We start from the raw sequence: 23,548 nt of genomic DNA on the forward strand, positions 1-23,548 counted from the left end.
TTCCAGTCTGGAGAATCCATGGTTAAAATATCTTCAAATGATTAAATCTGTGCATGAGGTCAATGGATTCCAAGCTGTAGAATCCATGGTTAAAATATCTTCAAATGATTAAAGCTGTGCATTGGGGCAATGGATTCCAAGCTGCAGAATTCATGATTAAAATATCTTCAAATGATTCAAGCTGTGTATGAGGGCAATGGATTCTAAGCTGTAGAATTAATGGTTGAAATATCTTCAAATGATTAAAGCTGTGCGTGAGGACAATGGATTCCAAGCTGTAGAATTCATGGTTAAAATATCTTCAAATGTTTAAAGCTGTGCATGAGGGCAATGGATTCCAAGCTGTAGGATCCATGGTAAAAATATCTTCAAATGATTAAAGCTCTGCATGACGGCAATGAATTCCAACTGTAGAATTCATGGATAAAATATCTTCTAATGATTAAAGCTGTGCATGTGGGCAATGGATTCCAGTCTGGACAATCCATGGTTAAAATATGTTCAAATGATTGAAGCTGAACATGAGGGCAATGAATTCCAATCTGGAAAATGCATGGTTAAAATATCTTCAAATGATTAAAGCTGTGGTTGAGGGCAATGAATTCCAATCTGGAGAATCCATGGTTAAAATATCTTCAAATGATTAAAGCTGTGCTTGAGGGCAATGAATTCCAATCTTGAGAATGCATGGTTAAAATATCTTCTAATGATTAATGCTGTGCATGAGGGCAATGAATGCCAAGCTGTAGAATCCATGGTTAAAATATCTTCAAATTATTAAAGCTGTGCATGAGGGCAATGGATTCCAAGCTGTACAATCCATGGTTAAAAATCTACAAATGATTAAAACTGTTTATGAGGGCAATGAATTCCAATCTGGAGATCCATGGTTAAAATATCTTCAAGTGATTAAAGCTCTGCATGAGGGCAACGAATTCCAAGCTGTAGAATCCATGGATAAAATGTCTTCAAATGATTAAAGCTGTGCATGAGGGCAATGAATACCAAACTGTAGAATCCATGGTTAAAATATCATCAAATGGTGAAAGATGTGCATGAGGGCAATGGATTCCAAGCTGGAGAATCCATGGTTAAAATATCTTCAAATTATTAAAGCTGTGATTGAGGGCAATGAATTCCAAGCTGCAGAATTCATGATTAAAATATGTTCAAATGATTCAAGCTGTGCATGAGGGCAATGGATTCTAAGCTGTAGAATTCATGGTTAAAATAGCTTCAAATGATTAAAGCTGTGCGTGAGGACAATGGATTCCAAGCTGTAGGATCCATGGTTAAAATATCTTCAAATGATTAAAGCTCTGCATGACGGCAATGAATTCCAACTGTAGAATTCATGGTTAAAATATCTTCAAATGATTAAAGCTGTGCCTGTGGGCAATGGATTCCAGTCTGGATAATCCATGGTTAAAATATGTTCAAATGATTAAAGCTGAACATGAGGTCAATGAATTCCAATCTGGAGAATCCATGGTTAAAATATCTTCAAATGATTAAAGCTGTGCATGTGGGCAATGGATACCAGTCTGAAGAATCCATGGTTAAAATATCTTCAAATGTTTAAGTGCATGTGGGCAATGGATTCCAGTCTGGAGAATCCAACGTTGAAATATCTTCAAATGTTTAATGTGTAGCAAAGGGAAATGAACTCCAACTGTAGAATTCATGGTTAAACTATCTTCAAATGATTAAAGCTGTGCATGAGGGCAATGGATTCCAGTCTGGAGAATCCATGGTTAAAATATCTTCAAAAGGTTAAAGCTGTGCATGAGGGCAATGGATTCCACTCTGGAGAATCCATGGTTAAAATATGTTCAAATGATTAAAGCTGTGCATGAGGGCAATGAATTCCAAGCTGTAGAATACATGGTTAAACTATCTTCAAATGATTAAAGCTCTGCATGACGGCAATGAATTCCAACTGTAGAATTCATGGTTAAAATATCTTCAAATGATTAAAGCTGTGCATGTGGGCAATGGATTCCAGTCTGGACAATCCATGGTTAAAATATGTTTAAATGATTAAAGCTGTACATGAGGGCAATGAATTCCAATCTGGAAAATGCATGGTTAAAATATCTTCAAATTATTAAAGATATGCGTGAGGACAATAGAATCCAAGCTGTAAAATTCATGGTTAAAATATCTTCAAATGATTAAAGCTGTGCATGTGGGCAATGGATACCAGTCTGAAGAATCCATGGTTAAAATATGTTCAAATGATTAAAGCTGTGCATGAGGGCAATGAATTCCAAGCTGTAGAACTGAAGGTTAAAATATGTTCAAATGATTAATGCTGTGTATGAGGGCGATGTATACCAAGCTGTGGAATCCATGGTTAAAATATGTTCAAATTATTAAAGCTGTGCGTGAGGACAATGGAATCCAAGCTGTAAAATTCATGGTTAAAATATCTTCAAATGATTAAAGCTGTGCATGAGGTCAATGGATTTCAAGCTGTAGAATTCATGGTTAAACTAACTTCAAATGATTAAAGATGTGCATGTGGGCAATGGATTCCAGTCTGGAGAATCCATGGTTAAAATATCTTCAAATGTTTAAGTGCATGTGGGCAATGGATTCCAGTCTGGAGAATCCATGGTTAAAATATCTTCAAATGATTAAAGCTGTAGCTGAGGGCAATGAACTCCAATCTGGAGAATCCATGGTTAAAATATCTTCAAATGATTAAAGCTGTGCATGATGTCAATGAATTCCAACTGTAGAATTCATGGTTAAACTATCTTCAAATTATTAAAGCTGTGCATGAGGGCAATGAATTCCAATCTGGAGAATCCATGGTTAAAATATCTTCAAATGATTAAAGGTGTGCATAAGGACAATGAAATTCAAGCTGTAGAATTCATGGTTAAACTAACTTCAAATGATTAAAGATGTGCATGTGGGCAATGGATTCCAGTCTGGAGACTCCATGGTTAAAATATCTTCAAATGTTTAAGTGCATGTGGGCAATGGATTCCAGTCTGGAGAATCCATGGTTAAAATATCTTCAAATGTTTAAGTGCATGTGGGCAATGGATTCCAGTCTGGAGAATCCAAGGTTGAAATATCTTCAAATGATTAAAGCTGTAGCAAAGGGAAATGAACTCCAACTGTAGAATTCATGGTTAAACTATCTTCAAATGATTAAAGCTGTGCATGAGGGCAATGGATTCCAGTCTGGAGAATCCATGGTTAAAATATCTTCAAATGATTAAATCTGTGCATGAGGGCAATGGATTCCAGTCTGGAGAATCCATGGTTAAAATATCTTCAAATGATTAAATCTGTGCATGAGGGCAATGGATTCCAAGCTGTAGAATCCATGGTTAAAATATCTTCAAATGATAAAGCTGTGCATTGGGGCAATGGATTCCAAGCTGCACAATTCATGATTAAAATATCTTCAAATGATTCAAGCTGTGCATGAGGGCAATGGATTCTAAGCTGTAGAATTCATGGTTAAAATATCTTCAAATGATTAAAGCTGTGCGTGAGGACAATGGATTCCAAGCTGTAGAATTCATGGTTAAAATATCTTCAAATGTTTAAAGCTGTTCATGAGGGCAATGGATTCCAAGCTGTAGGATCCATGGTTAAGATATCTTCAAATGATTAAAGCTCTGCATGACGGCAATGAATTCCAACTGTAGAATTCATGGATAAAATATCTTCAAATGATTAAAGCTGTGCATGTGGGCAATGGATTCCAGTCTGGACAATCCATGGTTAAAATATGTTCAAATGATTAAAGCTGAACATGAGGGCAATGAATTCCAATCTGCAAAATGCATGGTTAAAATATCTTCAAATGATTAAAGCTGTGGTTGAGGGCAATGAATTCCAATCTGGAGAATCCATGGTTAAAATATCTTCAAATGATTAATGCTGTGCATGAGGGCAATGAATGCCAAGCTGTAGAATCCATGGTTAAAATATCTTCAAATTATTAAAGCTGTGCATGAGGGCAATGGATTCCAAGCTGTACAATCCATGGTTAAAAATCTACAAATGATTAAAGCTGTCCTTGAGGGCAATCAATTCCAATCTGTAGAATACATGGTTAAACTATCTTCAAATGATTAAAGCTGTGCTTGAGGGCAATGAATTCCAATCTTTAGAGTCCATGGTTAAAATATCTTCAAATGATTAAAGCTGTGCATGAGAACTATGAATTCAAATCTGGAGAATCTATAGTTGAAATATCTTCAAACGATTAAATCTGTGCCTGAGAGCAATGGATTCTAATCTGGAGAATCCATGGTTAAAATATCTTCAAATGATTAAAGCTCTGCATGACGGCAATGAATTCCAACTGTAGAATTCATGGTTAAAATATCTTCAAATGTTTAAAGCTGTACATGAGGGCAATGAATTCCAATCTGGAAAATGCATGGTTAAAATATCTTCAAATGATTAAAGCTGTTTATGTGGTCAATGAATTCTAAGATGTAGAATCCATGATTAAAATATCTTCAAATTATTAAAGCTGTGCATGAGGGCAATGGATTCCAAGCTGTAGAATCCATGGTTAAATTATCTTCAAATGATTAAAGCTGTAAATGAGGGCAATGAATTCCAAGCTGTCAAATCCATGGTTAAAATATCTTCAAGTGATTAAAGCTCTGCATGAGGGCAACGAATTCCAAGCTGTAGAATCCATGGATAAAATGTCTTCAAATGATTAAAGCTGTGCATGAGGGCAATGAATACCAAACTGTAGAATCCATGGTTAAAATATCATCAAATGGTGAAAGATGTGCATGAGGGCAATGGATTCCAAGCTGGAGAATCCATGGTTAAAATATCTTCAAATGATTAAAGCTGTAGCTGAGGGCAATGAACTCCAATCTGGAGAATCCATGGTTAAAATATCTTCAAATGATTAAAGCTGTGCATGATGGCAATGAATTCCAACTGTAGAATTCATGGTTAAACTATCTTCAAATTATTAAAGCTGTGCATGAGGGCAATGGATTCCAGTCTGGAGAATCCATGGTTAAAATATCTTCAAATGTTTAAGTGCATGTGGGCAATGGATTCCAGTCTGGAGAATCCATGGTTAAAATATCTTCAAATGATTAAAGCTGTAGCTGAGGGCAATGAACTCCAATCTGGAGAATCCATGGTTAAAATATCTTCAAATGATTAAAGCTGTGCATGAAGGCAATGAATTCCAACTGTAGAATTCATGGTTAAACTATCTTCAAATTATTAAAGCTGTGCATGTGGGCAATGGATTCCACTCTGGAGACTCCATGGTTAAAATATCTTCAAATGTTTAAGTGCATGTGGGCAATGGATTCCAGTCTGGAGAATCCATGGTTAAAATATCTTCAAATGTTTAAGTGCATGTGGGCAATGGATTCCAGTCTGGAGAATCCAAGGTTGAAATATCTTCAAATGTTTAAAGCTGTAGCAAAGGGAAATGAACTCCAACTGTAGAATTCATGGTTAAACTATCTTCAAATGATTAAAGCTGTGCATGAGGGCAATGCATTCCAGTCTGGAGAATCCATGGTTAAAATATCTTCAAATGATTAAAGCTGTGCATGAGGGCAATGGATTCCAGTCTGGAGAATCCATGGTTAAAATATCTTCAAATGATTAAATCTGTGCATGAGGGCAATGGATTCCAAGCTGTAGAATCCATGGTTAAAATATCTTCAAATGATTAAAGCTGTGCATTGGGGCAATGGATTCCAAGCTGCACAATTCATGATTAAAATATCTTCAAATGATTCAAGCTGTGCATGAGGGCAATGGATTCTAAGCTGTAGAATCAATGGTTAAAATATCTTCAAATGATTAAAGCTGTGCGTGAGGACAATGGATTCCAAGCTGTAGAATTCATGGTTAAAATATCTTCAAATGTTTAAAGCTGTGCATGAGGGCAATGGATTCCAAGCTGTAGGATCCATGGTTAAAATATCTTCAAATGATTAAAGCTCTGCATGACTGCAATGAATTCCAACTGTAGAATTCATGGATAAAATATCTTCAAATGATTAAAGCTGTGCATGTGGGCAATGGATTCCAGTCTGGACAATCCATGGTTAAAATATGTTCAAATGATTAAAGCTGAACATGAGGGCAATGAATTCCAATCTGGAAAATGCATGGTTAAAATATCTTCAAATGATTAAAGCTGTGGTTGAGGGCAATGAATTCCAATCTGGAGAATCCATGGTTAAAATATCTTCAAATGATTAATGCTGTGCATGAGGGCAATGAATGACAAGCTGTAGAATCCATGGTTAAAATATCTTCAAATTATTAAAGCTGTGCATGAGGGCAATGGATTCCAAGCTGTACAATCCATGGTTAAAAATCTACAAATGATTAAAACTGTTTATGAGGGCAATGAATTCCAATCTGGAGATCCATGGTTAAAATATCTTCAAGTGATTAAAGCTCTGCATGAGGGCAACGAATTCCAAGCTTTAGAATCCATGGATAAAATGTCTTCAAATGATTAAAGCTGTGCATGAGGGCAATGAATACCAAACTGTAGAATCCATGGTTAAAATATCATCAAATGGTGAAAGATGTGCATGAGGGCAATGGATTCCAAGCTGGAGAATCCATGGTTAAAATATCTTCAAATTATTAAAGCTGTGATTGAGGGCAATGAATTCCAAGCTGCAGAATTCATGATTAAAATATCTTCAAATGATTCAAGATGTGCATGAGGGCAATGGACTCTAAGCTGTAGAATTCATGGTTAAAATAGCTTCAAATGATTAAAGCTGTGCGTGAGGACAATGGATTCCAAGCTGTAGGATCCATGGTTAAAATATCTTCAAATGATTAAAGCTCTGAATGACGGCAATGAAATCCAACTGTAGAATTCATGGTTAAAATATCTTCAAATGATTAAAGCTGTTCCTGTGGGCAATGGATTCCAGTCTGGACAATCCATGGTTAAAATATGTTCAAATGATTAAAGCTGAACATGAGGGCAATGAATTCCAATCTGGAGAATCCATGGTTAAAATATCTTCAAATGATTAAAGCTGTGCATGTGGGCAATGGATACCAGTCTGAAGAATCCATGGTTAAAATATCTTCAAATGTTTAAGTGCATGTGGGCAATGGATTCCAGTCTGGAGAATCCAACGTTGAAATATCTTCAAATGTTTAAAGCTGTAGCAAAGGGAAATGAACTCCAACTGTAGAATTTATGGTTAAACTATCTTCAAATGATTAAAGCTGTGCATGTGGGCAATGGATTCCAGTCTGGAGAATCCATGGTTAAAATATCTTCAAATGATTAAAGCTGTAGCTGAGGGCAATGAACTCCAATCTGGAGAATCCATGGTTAAAATATCTTCAAATGATTAAAGCTGTGCATGATGTCAATGAATTCCAACTGTAGAATTCATGGTTAAACTATCTTCAAATTATTAAAGCTGTGCATGAGGGCAATGAATTCCAATCTGGAGAATCCATGGTTAAAATATCTTCAAATGATTAAAGGTGTGCATAAGGACAATGAAATTCAAGCTGTAGAATTCATGGTTAAACTAACTTCAAATGATTAAAGATGTGCATGTGGGCAATGGATTCCAGTCTGGAGACTCCATGGTTAAAATATCTTCAAATGTTTAAGTGCATGTGGGCAATGGATTCCAGTCTGGAGAATCCATGGTTAAAATATCTTCAAATGTTTAAGTGCATGTGGGCAATGGATTCCAGTCTGGAGAATCCAAGGTTGAAATATCTTCAAATGTTTAAAGCTGTAGCAAAGGGAAATGAACTCCAACTGTAGAATTCATGGTTAAACTATCTTCAAATGATTAAAGCTGTGCATGAGGGCAATGGATTCCAGTCTGGAGAATCCATGGTTAAAATATCTTCAAATGATTAAATCTGTGCATGAGGGCAATGGATTCCAGTCTGGAGAATCCATGGTTAAAATATCTTCAAATGATTAAATCTGTGCATGAGGGCAATGGATTCCAAGCTGTAGAATCCATGGTTAAAATATCTTCAAATGATAAAGCTGTGCATTGGGGCAATGGATTCCAAGCTGCACAATTCATGATTAAAATATCTTCAAATGATTCAAGCTGTGCATGAGGGCAATGGATTCTAAGCTGTAGAATTCATGGTTAAAATATCTTCAAATGATTAAAGCTGTGCGTGAGGACAATGGATTCCAAGCTGTAGAATTCATGGTTAAAATATCTTCAAATGTTTAAAGCTGTTCATGAGGGCAATGGATTCCAAGCTGTAGGATCCATGGTTAAGATATCTTCAAATGATTAAAGCTCTGCATGACGGCAATGAATTCCAACTGTAGAATTCATGGATAAAATATCTTCAAATGATTAAAGCTGTGCATGTGGGCAATGGATTCCAGTCTGGACAATCCATGGTTAAAATATGTTCAAATGATTAAAGCTGAACATGAGGGCAATGAATTCCAATCTGCAAAATGCATGGTTAAAATATCTTCAAATGATTAAAGCTGTGGTTGAGGGCAATGAATTCCAATCTGGAGAATCCATGGTTAAAATATCTTCAAATGATTAATGCTGTGCATGAGGGCAATGAATGCCAAGCTGTAGAATCCATGGTTAAAATATCTTCAAATTATTAAAGCTGTGCATGAGGGCAATGGATTCCAAGCTGGAGAATCCATGGTTAAAAATCTACAAATGATTAAAGCTGTCCTTGAGGGCAATCAATTCCAATCTGTAGAATACATGGTTAAACTATCTTCAAATGATTAAAGCTGTGCTTGAGGGCAATGAATTCCAATCTTTAGAGTCCATGGTTAAAATATCTTCAAATGATTAAAGCTGTGCATGAGAACTATGAATTCAAATCTGGAGAATCTATAGTTGAAATATCTTCAAACGATTAAATCTGTGCCTGAGAGCAATGGATTCTAATCTGGAGAATCCATGGTTAAAATATCTTCAAATGATTAAAGCTCTGCATGACGGCAATGAATTCCAACTGTAGAATTCATGGTTAAAATATCTTCAAATGATTAAAGCTGTACATGAGGGCAATGAATTCCAATCTGGAAAATGCATGGTTAAAATATCTTCAAATGATTAAAGCTGTTTATGTGGTCAATGAATTCTAAGATGTAGAATCCATGATTAAAATATCTTCAAATTATTAAAGCTGTGCATGAGGGCAATGGATTCCAAGCTGTAGAATCCATGGTTAAATTATCTTCAAATGATTAAAGCTGTAAATGAGGGCAATGAATTCCAAGCTGTCAAATCCATGGTTAAAATATCTTCAAGTGATTAAAGCTCTGCATGAGGGCAACGAATTCCAAGCTGTAGAATCCATGGATAAAATGTCTTCAAATGATTAAAGCTGTGCATGAGGGCAATGAATACCAAACTGTAGAATCCATGGTTAAAATATCATCAAATGGTGAAAGATGTGCATGAGGGCAATGGATTCCAAGCTGGAGAATCCATGGTTAAAATATCTTCAAATGATTAAAGCTGTAGCTGAGGGCAATGAACTCCAATCTGGAGAATCCATGGTTAAAATATCTTCAAATGATTAAAGCTGTGCATGATGGCAATGAATTCCAACTGTAGAATTCATGGTTAAACTATCTTCAAATTATTAAAGCTGTGCATGAGGGCAATGGATTCCAGTCTGGAGAATCCATGGTTAAAATATCTTCAAATGTTTAAGTGCATGTGGGCAATGGATTCCAGTCTGGAGAATCCATGGTTAAAATATCTTCAAATGATTAAAGCTGTAGCTGAGGGCAATGAACTCCAATCTGGAGAATCCATGGTTAAAATATCTTCAAATGATTAAAGCTGTGCATGAAGGCAATGAATTCCAACTGTAGAATTCATGGTTAAACTATCTTCAAATTATTAAAGCTGTGCATGTGGGCAATGGATTCCACTCTGGAGACTCCATGGTTAAAATATCTTCAAATGTTTAAGTGCATGTGGGCAATGGATTCCAGTCTGGAGAATCCATGGTTAAAATATCTTCAAATGTTTAAGTGCATGTGGGCAATGGATTCCAGTCTGGAGAATCCAAGGTTGAAATATCTTCAAATGTTTAAAGCTGTAGCAAAGGGAAATGAACTCCAACTGTAGAATTAATGGTTAAACTATCTTCAAATGATTAAAGCTGTGCATGAGGGCAATGCATTCCAGTCTGGAGAATCCATGGTTAAAATATCTTCAAATGATTAAAGCTGTGCATGAGGGCAATGGATTCCAGTCTGGAGAATCCATGGTTAAAATATCTTCAAATGATTAAATCTGTGCATGAGGGCAATGGATTCCAAGCTGTAGAATCCATGGTTAAAATATCTTCAAATGATTAAAGCTGTGCATTGGGGCAATGGATTCCAAGCTGCACAATTCATGATTAAAATATCTTCAAATGATTCAAGCTGTGCATGAGGGCAATGGATTCTAAGCTGTAGAATCAATGGTTAAAATATCTTCAAATGATTAAAGCTGTGCGTGAGGACAATGGATTCCAAGCTGTAGAATTCATGGTTAAAATATCTTCAAATGTTTAAAGCTGTGCATGAGGGCAATGGATTCCAAGCTGTAGGATCCATGGTTAAAATATCTTCAAATGATTAAAGCTCTGCATGACTGCAATGAATTCCAACTGTAGAATTCATGGATAAAATATCTTCAAATGATTAAAGCTGTGCATGTGGGCAATGGATTCCAGTCTGGACAATCCATGGTTAAAATATGTTCAAATGATTAAAGCTGAACATGAGGGCAATGAATTCCAATCTGGAAAATGCATGGTTAAAATATCTTCAAATGATTAAAGCTGTGGTTGAGGGCAATGAATTCCAATCTGGAGAATCCATGGTTAAAATATCTTCAAATGATTAATGCTGTGCATGAGGGCAACGAATGACAAGCTGTAGAATCCATGGTTAAAATATCTTCAAATTATTAAAGCTGTGCATGAGGGCAATGGATTCCAAGCTGTACAATCCATGGTTAAAAATCTACAAATGATTAAAACTGTTTATGAGGGCAATGAATTCCAATCTGGAGATCCATGGTTAAAATATCTTCAAGTGATTAAAGCTCTGCATGAGGGCAACGAATTCCAAGCTTTAGAATCCATGGATAAAATGTCTTCAAATGATTAAAGCTGTGCATGAGGGCAATGAATACCAAACTGTAGAATCCATGGTTAAAATATCATCAAATGGTGAAAGATGTGCATGAGGGCAATGGATTCCAAGCTGGAGAATCCATGGTTAAAATATCTTCAAATTATTAAAGCTGTGATTGAGGGCAATGAATTCCAAGCTGCAGAATTCATGATTAAAATATCTTCAAATGATTCAAGATGTGCATGAGGGCAATGGACTCTAAGCTGTAGAATTCATGGTTAAAATAGCTTCAAATGATTAAAGCTGTGCGTGAGGACAATGGATTCCAAGCTGTAGGATCCATGGTTAAAATATCTTCAAATGATTAAAGCTCTGAATGACGGCAATGAAATCCAACTGTAGAATTCATGGTTAAAATATCTTCAAATGATTAAAGCTGTGCCTGTGGGCAATGGATTCCAGTCTGGACAATCCATGGTTAAAATATGTTCAAATGATTAAAGCTGAACATGAGGGCAATGAATTCCAATCTGGAGAATCCATGGTTAAAATATCTTCAAATGATTAAAGCTGTGCATGTGGGCAATGGATACCAGTCTGAAGAATCCATGGTTAAAATATCTTCAAATGTTTAAGTGCATGTGGGCAATGGATTCCAGTCTGGAGAATCCAACGTTGAAATATCTTCAAATGTTTAAAGCTGTAGCAAAGGGAAATGAACTCCAACTGTAGAATTCATGGTTAAACTATCTTCAAATGATTAAAGCTGTGCATGAGGGCAATGGATTCCAGTCTGGAGAATTCATGGTTAAAATATCTTCAAATGATTAAAGCTGTGCATGTGGGCAATGGATTCCAGTCTGGACAATCCATGGTTAAAATATGTTCAAATGATTAAAGCTGAACATGAGGGCAATGAATTCCAATCTGGAGAATCCATGGTTAAAATATCTTCAAATAATTAAAGCTGTGCTTGAGGGCAATGGAGTCCAGTCTGGACAATCCATGGTTAAAATATGTTCAAATGATTAAAGCAGAACATGAGGGCAATGAATTCCAATCTGGAAAATGCATGGTTAAAATATCTTCAAATGATTAAAGCTGTGGTTGAGGGCAATGAATTCCAATCTGGAGAATCCATGGTTAAAATATCTTCAAATGATTAAAGCTGTGCTTGAGGGCAATGAATTCCAATCTTGAGAATGCATGGTTAAAATATCTTCAAATGATTAATGCTGTGCATGAGGGCAATGAATGCCTAGCTGTAGAATCCATGGTTAAAATATCTTCAAATTATTAAAGCTGTGCATGAGGGCAAAGGATTCCAAGGTGTACAATCCATGGTTAAAAATCTACAAATGATTAAAGCTGTTTATGAGGGCAATGAATTCCAATCTGGAGATCCATGGTTGAAATATCTTCAAATGATTAAAGCTCTGGATGAGGGCAATGAAAACCAAACTGTAGAATCCATGGTTTAAATATCATCAAATGATGAAAGATGTGCATGAGGGCAATGGATTCCAAGCTAGAGAATCCATGGTTAAACTATCTTCAAATGATTAAAGCTGTCCTTGAGGGCAATCAATTCCAATCTGTAGAATACATGGTTAAACTATCTTCAAATGATTAAAGCTGTGCTTGAGGGCAATGAATTCCAATCTGTAGAGTCCATGGTTAAAATATCTTCAAATGATTAAAGCTGTGCATGAGGACTATGAATTCAAATCTGGAGAATCTATAGTTGAAATATCTTCAAACGATTAAATCTGTGCCTGAGAGCAATGAATTCTAATCTGGAGAATCCATGGTTAAAATATCTTCAAATGATTAAAGCTCTGCATGACGGCAATGAATTCCAACTGTAGAATTCATGGTTAAAATATCTTCAAATGATTAAAGCTGTACATGAGGGCAATGAATTCCAATCTGGAAAATGCATGGTTAAAATATCATCAAATGATTAAAGCTGTTTATGTGGTCAATGAATTCTAAGATGTAGAATCCATGATTAAAATATCTTCAAATTATTAAAGCTGTGCATGAGGGCAATGGATTCCAAGCTGTAGAATCCATGGTTAAATTATCTTCAAATGATTAAAGCTGTAAATGAGGGCAATGAATTCCAAGCTGTCAAATCCATGGTTAAAATATCTTCAAGTGATTAAAGCTCTGCATGAGGGCAACGAATTCCAAGCTGTAGAATCCATGGATAAAATGTCTTCAAATGATTAAAGCTGTGCATGAGGGCAATGAATACCAAACTGTAGAATCCATGGTTAAAATATCATCAAATGGTGAAAGATGTGCATGAGGGCAATGGATTCCAAGCTGGAGAATCCATGGTTAAAATATCTTCAAATTATTAAAGCTGTGATTGAGGGCAATGAATTCCAAGCTGCAGAATTCATGATTAAAATATCTTCAAATGATTCAAGCTGTGCATGAGGGCAATGGATTCTAAGCTGTAGAATTCATGGTTAAAATAGCTTCAAATGATTAAAGCTGTGCGTGAGGACAATGGATTCCAAGCTGAAGGATCCATGGTTAAAATATGTTCAAATGATTAAAGCTCTGAATGACGGCAATGAATTCCAACTGTAGAATTCATGGTTAAAATATCTTCAAATGATTAAAGCTGTGCATGAGGGCAATGGATTCTAGTCTGGACAATCCATGGTTAAAATATGTTCAAATGATTAAAGCTGAACATGAGGGCAATGAATTCCAATCTGGAGAATCCATGGTTAAAATATCTTCAAATGATTAAAGCTGTGCATGTGGGCAATGGATACCAGTATGAAGAATCCATGGTTAAAATATGTTCAAATGATTAAAGCTGTGCATGAGGGCAATGAATTCCAAGCTGTAGAAATGAAGGTTAAAATTTGTTCAAATGATTAAAGCTGTGTATGAGGGCGATGTATACCAAGCTGTGGAATCCATGGTTAAAATATCTTCAAATTATTAAAGCTGTGCGTGAGGACAATGGAATCCAAGCTGTAAAATTCATGGTTAAAATATCTTCAAATGATTAAAGCTGTGCATGAGGTCAATGGATTTCAAGCTGTAGAATTCATGGTTAAACTAACTTCAAATGATTAAAGATGTGCATGTGGACAATGGATTCCAGTCTGGAGAATCCATGGTTAAAATATCTTCAAATGATTAAAGCTGTAGCTGAGGGCAATGAACTCCAATCTGGAGAATCCATGGTTAAAATATCTTCAAATGATTAAAGCTGTGCATGATGGCAATGAATTCCAACTGTAGAATTCATGGTTAAACTATCTTCAAATTATTAAAGCTGTGCATGTGGACAATGGATTCCAGTATGGAGACTCCATGGTTAAAATATCTTCAAATGTTTAAGTGCATGTGGGCAATGGATTCCAGTCTGGAGAATCCATGGTTAAAATATCTTCAAATGTTTAAGTGCATGTGGGCAATGGATTCCAGTCTGGAGAATCCAAGGTTGAAATATATTCAAATGTTTAAAGCTGTAGCAAAGTGAAATGAACTCCAATTGTAGAATTCATGGTTAAACTATCTTCAAATGATTAAAGCTGTGCATGAGGGCAATGGATTCCAGTCTGGAGAATCCATGGTTAAAATATCTTCAAAAGATTAAAGCTGTGCATGAGGGCAATGGATTCCAGTCTGGAGAATCCATGGTAAAAATATCTTCAAATGATTAAATCTGTGCATGAGGGCAATGGATTCCAAGCTGTAGAATCCATGGTTAAAATATCTTCAAATGATTAAAGCTGTGCATTGGGGCAATGGATTCCAAGCTGCAGAATTCATTATTAAAATATCTTCAAATGATTCAAGCTGTGCATGAGGGCAATGGATTCTAAGCTGTAGAATAAATGGTTAAAATATCTTCAAATGATTAAAGCTGTGCGTGAGGACAATGGATTCCAGTCTGGAGAATCCATGGTTAAAATATCTTCAAAAGATTAAAGCTGTGCATGAGGGCAATGGATTCCAGTCTGGAGAATCCATGGTTAAAATATCTTCAAATGATTAAATCTGTGCATGAGGGCAATGGATTCCAAGCTGTAGAATCCATGGTTAAAATATCTTCAAATGATTAAAGCTGTGCATTGGGGCAATGGATTCCAAGCTGCAGAATTCATGATTAAAATATCTTCAAATGATTCAAGCTGTGCATGAGGGCAATGGATTCAAAGCTGTAGAATTCATAGTTAAAATATCTTCAAATGATTAAAGCTGTGCGTGAGGACAATGCATTCCAAGCTGTAGAATTCATGGTTAAAATATCTTCAACTGTTTAAAGCTGTGCATGAGGGCAATGGATTCCAAGCTGTAGAATTCATGGTTAAACTAACTTCAAATGATTAAAGATGTGCATGTGGACAATGGATTCCAGTCTGGAGAATCCATGGTTAAAATATCTTCAAATGATTAAAGCTGTAGCTGAGGGCAATGAACTCCAATCTGGAGAATCCATGGTTAAAATATCTTCATATGATTAAAGCTGTGCATGATGGCAATGAATTCCAACTGTAGAATTCATGGTTAAACTATCTTCAAATTATTAAAGCTGTGCATGTGGACAATGGATTCCAGTATGGAGACTCCATGGTTAAAATATCTTCAAATGTTTAAGTGCATGTGGGCAATGGATTCCAGTCTGGAGAATCCATGGTTAAAATATCTTCAAATGTTTAAGTGCATGTGGGCAATGGATTCCAGTCTGGAGAATCCAAGGTTGAAATATATTCAAATGTTTAAAGCTGTAGCAAAGGGAAATGAACTCCAATTGTAGAATTCATGGTTAAACTATCTTCAAATGATTAAAGCTGTGCATGAGGGCAATGGATTCCAGTCTGGAGAATCCATGGTTAAAATATCTTCAAAAGATTAAAGCTGTGCATGAGGGCAATGGATTCCAGTCTGGAGAATCCATGGTTAAAATATCTTCAAATGATTAAATCTGTGCATGAGGGCAATGGATTCCAAGCTGTAGAATCCATGGTTAAAATATCTTCAAATGATTAAAGCTGTGCATTGGGGCAATGGATTCCAAGCTGCAGAATTCATGATTAAAATATCTTCAAATGATTCAAGCTGTGCATGAGGGCAATGGATTCAAAGCTGTAGAATTCATGGTTAAAATATCTTCAAATGATTAAAGCTGTGCGTGAGGACAATGGATTCCAAGCTGTAGAATTCATGGTTAAAATATCTTCAACTGTTTAAAGCTGTGCATGAGGGCAATGGATTTCAAGCTGTAGGATCCATGGTTAAAATATCTTCAAATGATTAAAGCTCTGCATGACGGCAATGAATTCCAACTGTAGAATTCATGGATAAAATATCTTCAAATGATTAAAGCTGTGCATGTGGGCAATGGATTCCAGTCTGGACAATCCATGGTTAAAATATGTTCAAATGATTAAAGCTGAACATGAGGGCAATGAATTCCAATCTGGAAAATGCATGGTTAAAATATCTTCAAATGATTAAAGCTGTGGTTGAGGGCAATGAATTCCAATCTGGAGAATCCATGGTTAAAATATCTTCAAATGATTAAAGCTGTGCTTGAGGGCAATGAATTCCAATCTTGAGAATGCATGGTTAAAATATCTTCAAATGATTAATGCTGTGCATGAGGGCAATGAATGCCAAGCTGTAGAATCAATGGTTAAAATATCTTCAAATTATTAAAGCTGTGCATGAGGGCAATGGATTCCAAGCTGTACAATCCATGGTTAAAAATCTACAAATGATTAAAGCTGTTTATGAGGGCAATGGATTCCAAGCTGGAGAATCCATGGTTAAACTATCTTCAAATGATTAAAGCTGTCCTTGAGGGCAATCAATTCCAATCTGTAGAATACATGGTTAAACTATCTTCAAATGATTAAAGATGTGCTTGAGGGCAATGACTTCCAATCTGTAGAGTCCATGGTTAAAATATCTTCAAATGATTAAAGCTGTGCATGAGGACTATGAATTCAAATCTGGAGAATCTATTGTTGAAATATCTTCAAACGATTAAATCTGTGCCTGAGAGCAATGAATTCTAATCTGGAGAATCCATGGTTAAAATATCTTCAAATGATTAAAGCTCTGCATGACGGCAATGAATTCCAACTGTAGAATTCATGGTTAAAATATCTTCAAATGATTAAAGCTGTACATGAGGGCAATGAATTCCAATCTGGAAAATGCATGGTTAAAATATCATCAAATGATTAAAGCTGTTTATGTGGTCAATGAATTCTAAGATGTAGAATCCATGATTAAAATATCTTCAAATTATTAAAGCTGTGCATGAGGGCAATAGATTCCAAGCTGTAGAATCCATGGTTAAATTATCTTCAAATGATTAAAGCTGTAAATGAGGGCAATGAATTCCAAGCTGTCAAATCCATGGTTAAAATATCTTCAAATGATTAAAGCTCTGCATGACGGCAATGAATTCCAACTGTAGAATTCATGGTTAAAATATCTTCAAATGATTAAAGCTGTGCATGTGGGCAATGGATTCCAGTCTGAAGAATCCATGGTTAAAATATGTTCAAATGATTAAAGCTGTACATGAGGGCAATGAATTCCGAGCTGTAGTACTGAAGATTAAAATATGTTCAAATGATTAAAGCTGTGTATGACGGCAATGTCTACGAAGCTGTGGAATACATGGTTAAAATATCTTCAAATTATTAAAGCTGTGCGTGAGGACAATAGAATCCAAGCTGTAAAATTCATGGTTAAAATATCTTCAAATGATTAAAGCTGTGCATGTGGGCAATGGATACCAGTCTGAAGAATCCATGGTTAAAATATGTTCAAATGATTAAAGCTGTGCATGAGGGCAATGAATTCCAAGCTGTAGAACTGAAGGTTAAAAAAAATTCAAATGATTAAAGCTGTGTATGAGGGCGATGTATACCAAGCTGTGGAATCCATGGTTAAAATATCTTCAAATTATTAAAGCTGTGCGTGAGGACAATGGAATCCAAGCTGTAAAATTCATGGTTAAAATATCTTCAAATGATTAAAGCTGTGCGTGAGGACAATGGATTCCAATCTGTAGAATCCATGGTTGAAATATCTTCAAATGATTAAAGCTGTACATGAGGGCAATGAATTCCAACTGTAGAATTCATGGTTAAAATATCTTCAAATGATTAAAGCTGTGCATGTGGGCAATGGATTTCAGTCTGGACAATCCATGGTTAAAATATGTTCAAATGATTAAAGCTGAACATGAGGGCAATGAATTCCAATCTGGAGAATCCATTGTTAAAATATCTTCAAATAATTAAAGCTGTGCTTGAGGGCAATGAATTCCAATCTTGAGAATGCATGGTTAAAATATCTTCAAATGATTAAAGCTGTGGTTCAGGGCAATGAATTCCAATCTGGAGAATCCATGGTTAAAATATCTTCAAATGATTAAAGCTGTGCTTGAGGGCAATGAATTCCAATCTTGAGAATGCATGGTTAAAATATCTTCAAAGGATAAATGCTGTGCATGTGGGCAATGAATGCCAAGCTGTAGAATCCATGGTTAAAATATCTTCAAATTATTAAAGCTGTGGATGAGGGCAATGGATTCCAAGCTGTACAATCCATGGTTAAAATATCTTCAAATGATTAAAGCTGTTTATGAGGGCAATGAATTCCAAACTGGAGAATCCATGGTTTAAATATCTTCAAATGATTAATGCTGTGCATGAGGGCAATGGATTCCAAGCTGTAGAATCCATGGTTAAAATATCTTCAAATGATTAAAGCTGTGCGTGAGGACAATGGATTCCAAGCTGTAGAATCCATGGTTAAAATATCTTCAAATGATTAAAGCTGTTTATGAGGGCAATGAATTCCAAACTGGAGAATCCATGGTTAAAATATCTTAAAATGATTCAAGCTGTGCATGAGGTCAATGAATGCCAAGCTGTACAATCCATGGTTAAAATATCTTCAGATGATTAAATCTGTGCGTGAGGACAATGGATTCCAAGCTGTAGAATCCATGGATAAAATGTCTTCAAATGATTAAAGCTCTGTATGAGGGCAATGAAAACCAAACTGTAGAATCCATGCTTTAAATATCATCAAATGATGAAAGATGTGCATGAGGACAACGGATTCCAAGCTGGAGAATCCATGGTTAAACTACATTCAAATGATTAAAGCTGTGTTTGAGGGCAATCAATTCCAATCTGTAGAATCCATGGTAAAACTATCTTCAGATGATTAAAGCTGTGATTGAGGGCAATGAATTCCAATCTGTAGAGTCCATGGTTAAAAATCTACAAATGATTAAAACTGTTTATGAGGGCAATGAATTCCAATCTGGAGATCCATGGTTAAAATATCTTCAAGTGATTAAAGCTCTGCATGAGGGCAACGAATTCCAAGCTTTAGAATCCATGGATAAAATGTCTTCAAATGATTAAAGCTGTGCATGAGGGCAATGAATACCAAACTGTAGAATCCATGGTTAAAATATCATCAAATGGTGAAAGATGTGCATGAGGGCAATGGATTCCAAGCTGGAGAATCCATGGTTAAAATATCTTCAAATTATTAAAGCTGTGATTGAGGGCAATGAATTCCAAGCTGCAGAATTCATGATTAAAATATCTTCAAATGATTCAAGATGTGCATGAGGGCAATGGACTCTAAGCTGTAGAATTCATGGTTAAAATAGCTTCAAATGATTAAAGCTGTGCGTGAGGACAATGGATTCCAAGCTGTAGGATCCATGGTTAAAATATCTTCAAATGATTAAAGCTCTGAATGACGGCAATGAAATCCAACTGTAGAATTCATGGTTAAAATATCTTCAAATGATTAAAGCTGTTCCTGTGGGCAATGGATTCCAGTCTGGACAATCCATGGTTAAAATATGTTCAAATGATTAAAGCTGAACATGAGGGCAATGAATTCCAATCTGGAGAATCCATGGTTAAAATATCTTCAAATGATTAAAGCTGTGCATGTGGGCAATGGATACCAGTCTGAAGAATCCATGGTTAAAATATCTTCAAATGTTTAAGTGCATGTGGGCAATGGATTCCAGTCTGGAGAATCCAACGTTGAAATATCTTCAAATGTTTAAAGCTGTAGCAAAGGGAAATGAACTCCAACTGTAGAATTTATGGTTAAACTATCTTCAAATGATTAAAGCTGTGCATGTGGGCAATGGATTCCAGTCTGGAGAATCCATGGTTAAAATATCTTGAAATGATTAAAGCTGTAGCTGAGGGCAATGAACTCCAATCTGGAGAATCCATGGTTAAAATATCTTCAAATGATTAAAGCTGTGCATGATGTCAATGAATTCCAACTGTAGAATTCATGGTTAAACTATCTTCAAATTATTAAAGCTGTGCATGAGGGCAATGAATTCCAATCTGGAGAATCCATGGTTAAAATATCTTCAAATGATTAAAGGTGTGCATAAGGACAATGAAATTCAAGCTGTAGAATTCATGGTTAAACTAACTTCAAATGATTAAAGATGTGCATGTGGGCAATGGATTCCAGTCTGGAGACTCCATGGTTAAAATATCTTCAAATGTTTAAGTGCATGTGGGCAATGGATTCCAGTCTGGAGAATCCATGGTTAAAATATCTTCAAATGTTTAAGTGCATGTGGGCAATGGATTCCAGTCTGGAGAATCCAAGGTTGAAATATCTTCAAATGTTTAAAGCTGTAGCAAAGGGAAATGAACTCCAACTGTAGAATTCATGGTTAAACTATCTTCAAATGATTAAAGCTGTGCATGAGGGCAATGGATTCCAGTCTGGAGAATCCATGGTTAAAATATCTTCAAATGATTAAATCTGTGCATGAGGGCAATGGATTCCAGTCTGGAGAATCCATGGTTAAAATATCTTCAAATGATTAAATCTGTGCATGAGGGCAATGGATTCCAAGCTGTAGAATCCATGGTTAAAATATCTTCAAATGATAAAGCTGTGCATTGGGGCAATGGATTCCAAGCTGCACAATTCATGATTAAAATATCTTCAAATGATTCAAGCTGTGCATGAGGGCAATGGATTCTAAGCTGTAGAATTCATGGTTAAAATATCTTCAAATGATTAAAGCTGTGCGTGAGGACAATGGATTCCAAGCTGTAGAATTCATGGTTAAAATATCTTCAAATGTTTAAAGCTGTTCATGAGGGCAATGGATTCCAAGCTGTAGGATCCATGGTTAAGATATCTTCAAATGATTAAAGCTCTGCATGACGGCAATGAATTCCAACTGTAGAATTCATGGATAAAATATCTTCAAATGATTAAAGCTGTGCATGTGGGCAATGGATTCCAGTCTGGACAATCCATGGTTAAAATATGTTCAAATGATTAAAGCTGAACATGAGGGCAATGAATTCCAATCTGCAAAATGCATGGTTAAAATATCTTCAAATGATTAAAGCTGTGGTTGAGGGCAATGAATTCCAATCTGGAGAATCCATGGTTAAAATATCTTCAAATGATTAATGCTGTGCATGAGGGCAATGAATGCCAAGCTGTAGAATCCATGGTTAAAATATCTTCAAATTATTAAAGCTGTGCATGAGGGCAATGGATTCCAAGCTGGAGAATCCATGGTTAAAAATCTACAAATGATTAAAGCTGTCCTTGAGGGCAATCAATTCCAATCTGTAGAATACATGGTTAAACTATCTTCAAATGATTAAAGCTGTGCTTGAGGGCAATGAATTCCAATCTTTAGAGTCCATGGTTAAAATATCTTCAAATGATTAAAGCTGTGCATGAGAACTATGAATTCAAATCTGGAGAATCTATAGTTGAAATATCTTCAAACGATTAAATCTGTGCCTGAGAGCAATGGATTCTAATCTGGAGAATCCATGGTTAAAATATCTTCAAATGATTAAAGCTCTGCATGACGGCAATGAATTCCAACTGTAGAATTCATGGTTAAAATATCTTCAAATGATTAAAGCTGTACATGAGGGCAATGAATTCCAATCTGGAAAATGCATGGTTAAAATATCTTCAAATGATTAAAGCTGTTTATGTGGTCAATGAATTCTAAGATGTAGAATCCATGATTAAAATATCTTCAAATTATTAAAGCTGTGCATGAGGGCAATGGATTCCAAGCTGTAGAATCCATGGTTAAATTATCTTCAAATGATTAAAGCTGTAAATGAGGGCAATGAATTCCAAGCTGTCAAATCCATGGTTAAAATATCTTCAAGTGATTAAAGCTCTGCATGAGGGCAACGAATTCCAAGCTGTAGAATCCATGGATAAAATGTCTTCAAATGATTAAAGCTGTGCATGAGGGCAATGAATACCAAACTGTAGAATCCATGGTTAAAATATCATCAAATGGTGAAAGATGTGCATGAGGGCAATGGATTCCAAGCTGGAGAATCCATGGTTAAAATATCTTCAAATGATTAAAGCTGTAGCTGAGGGCAATGAACTCCAATCTGGAGAATCCATGGTTAAAATATCTTCAAATGATTAAAGCTGTGCATGATGGCAATGAATTCCAACTGTAGAATTCATGGTTAAACTATCTTCAAATTATTAAAGCTGTGCATGAGGGCAATGGATTCCAGTCTGGAGAATCCATGGTTAAAATATCTTCAAATGTTTAAGTGCATGTGGGCAATGGATTCCAGTCTGGAGAATCCATGGTTAAAATATCTTCAAATGATTAAAGCTGTAGCTGAGGGCAATGAACTCCAATCTGGAGAATCCATGGTTAAAATATCTTCAAATGATTAAAGCTGTGCATGAAGGCAATGAATTCCAACTGTAGAATTCATGGTTAAACTATCTTCAAATTATTAAAGCTGTGCATGTGGGCAATGGATTCCACTCTGGAGACTCCATGGTTAAAATATCTTCAAATGTTTAAGTGCATGTGGGCAATGGATTCCAGTCTGGAGAATCCATGGTTAAAATATCTTCAAATGTTTAAGTGCATGTGGGCAATGGATTCCAGTCTGGAGAATCCAAGGTTGAAATATCTTCAAATGTTTAAAGCTGTAGCAAAGGGAAATGAACTCCAACTGTAGAATTAATGGTTAAACTATCTTCAAATGATTAAAGCTGTGCATGAGGGCAATGCATTCCAGTCTGGAGAATCCATGGTTAAAATATCTTCAAATGATTAAAGCTGTGCATGAGGGCAATGGATTCCAGTCTGGAGAATCCATGGTTAAAATATCTTCAAATGATTAAATCTGTGCATGAGGGCAATGGATTCCAAGCTGTAGAATCCATGGTTAAAATATCTTCAAATGATTAAAGCTGTGCATTGGGGCAATGGATTCCAAGCTGCACAATTCATGATTAAAATATCTTCAAATGATTCAAGCTGTGCATGAGGGCAATGGATTCTAAGCTGTAGAATCAATGGTTAAAATATCTTCAAATGATTAAAGCTGTGCG

The sequence above is a fragment of the Narcine bancroftii genome, chromosome 1, assembly GCF_036971445.1.
Source record: "Narcine bancroftii isolate sNarBan1 chromosome 1, sNarBan1.hap1, whole genome shotgun sequence".
In the NCBI taxonomy this organism is placed as follows: Eukaryota; Metazoa; Chordata; class Chondrichthyes; order Torpediniformes; family Narcinidae; genus Narcine; species Narcine bancroftii.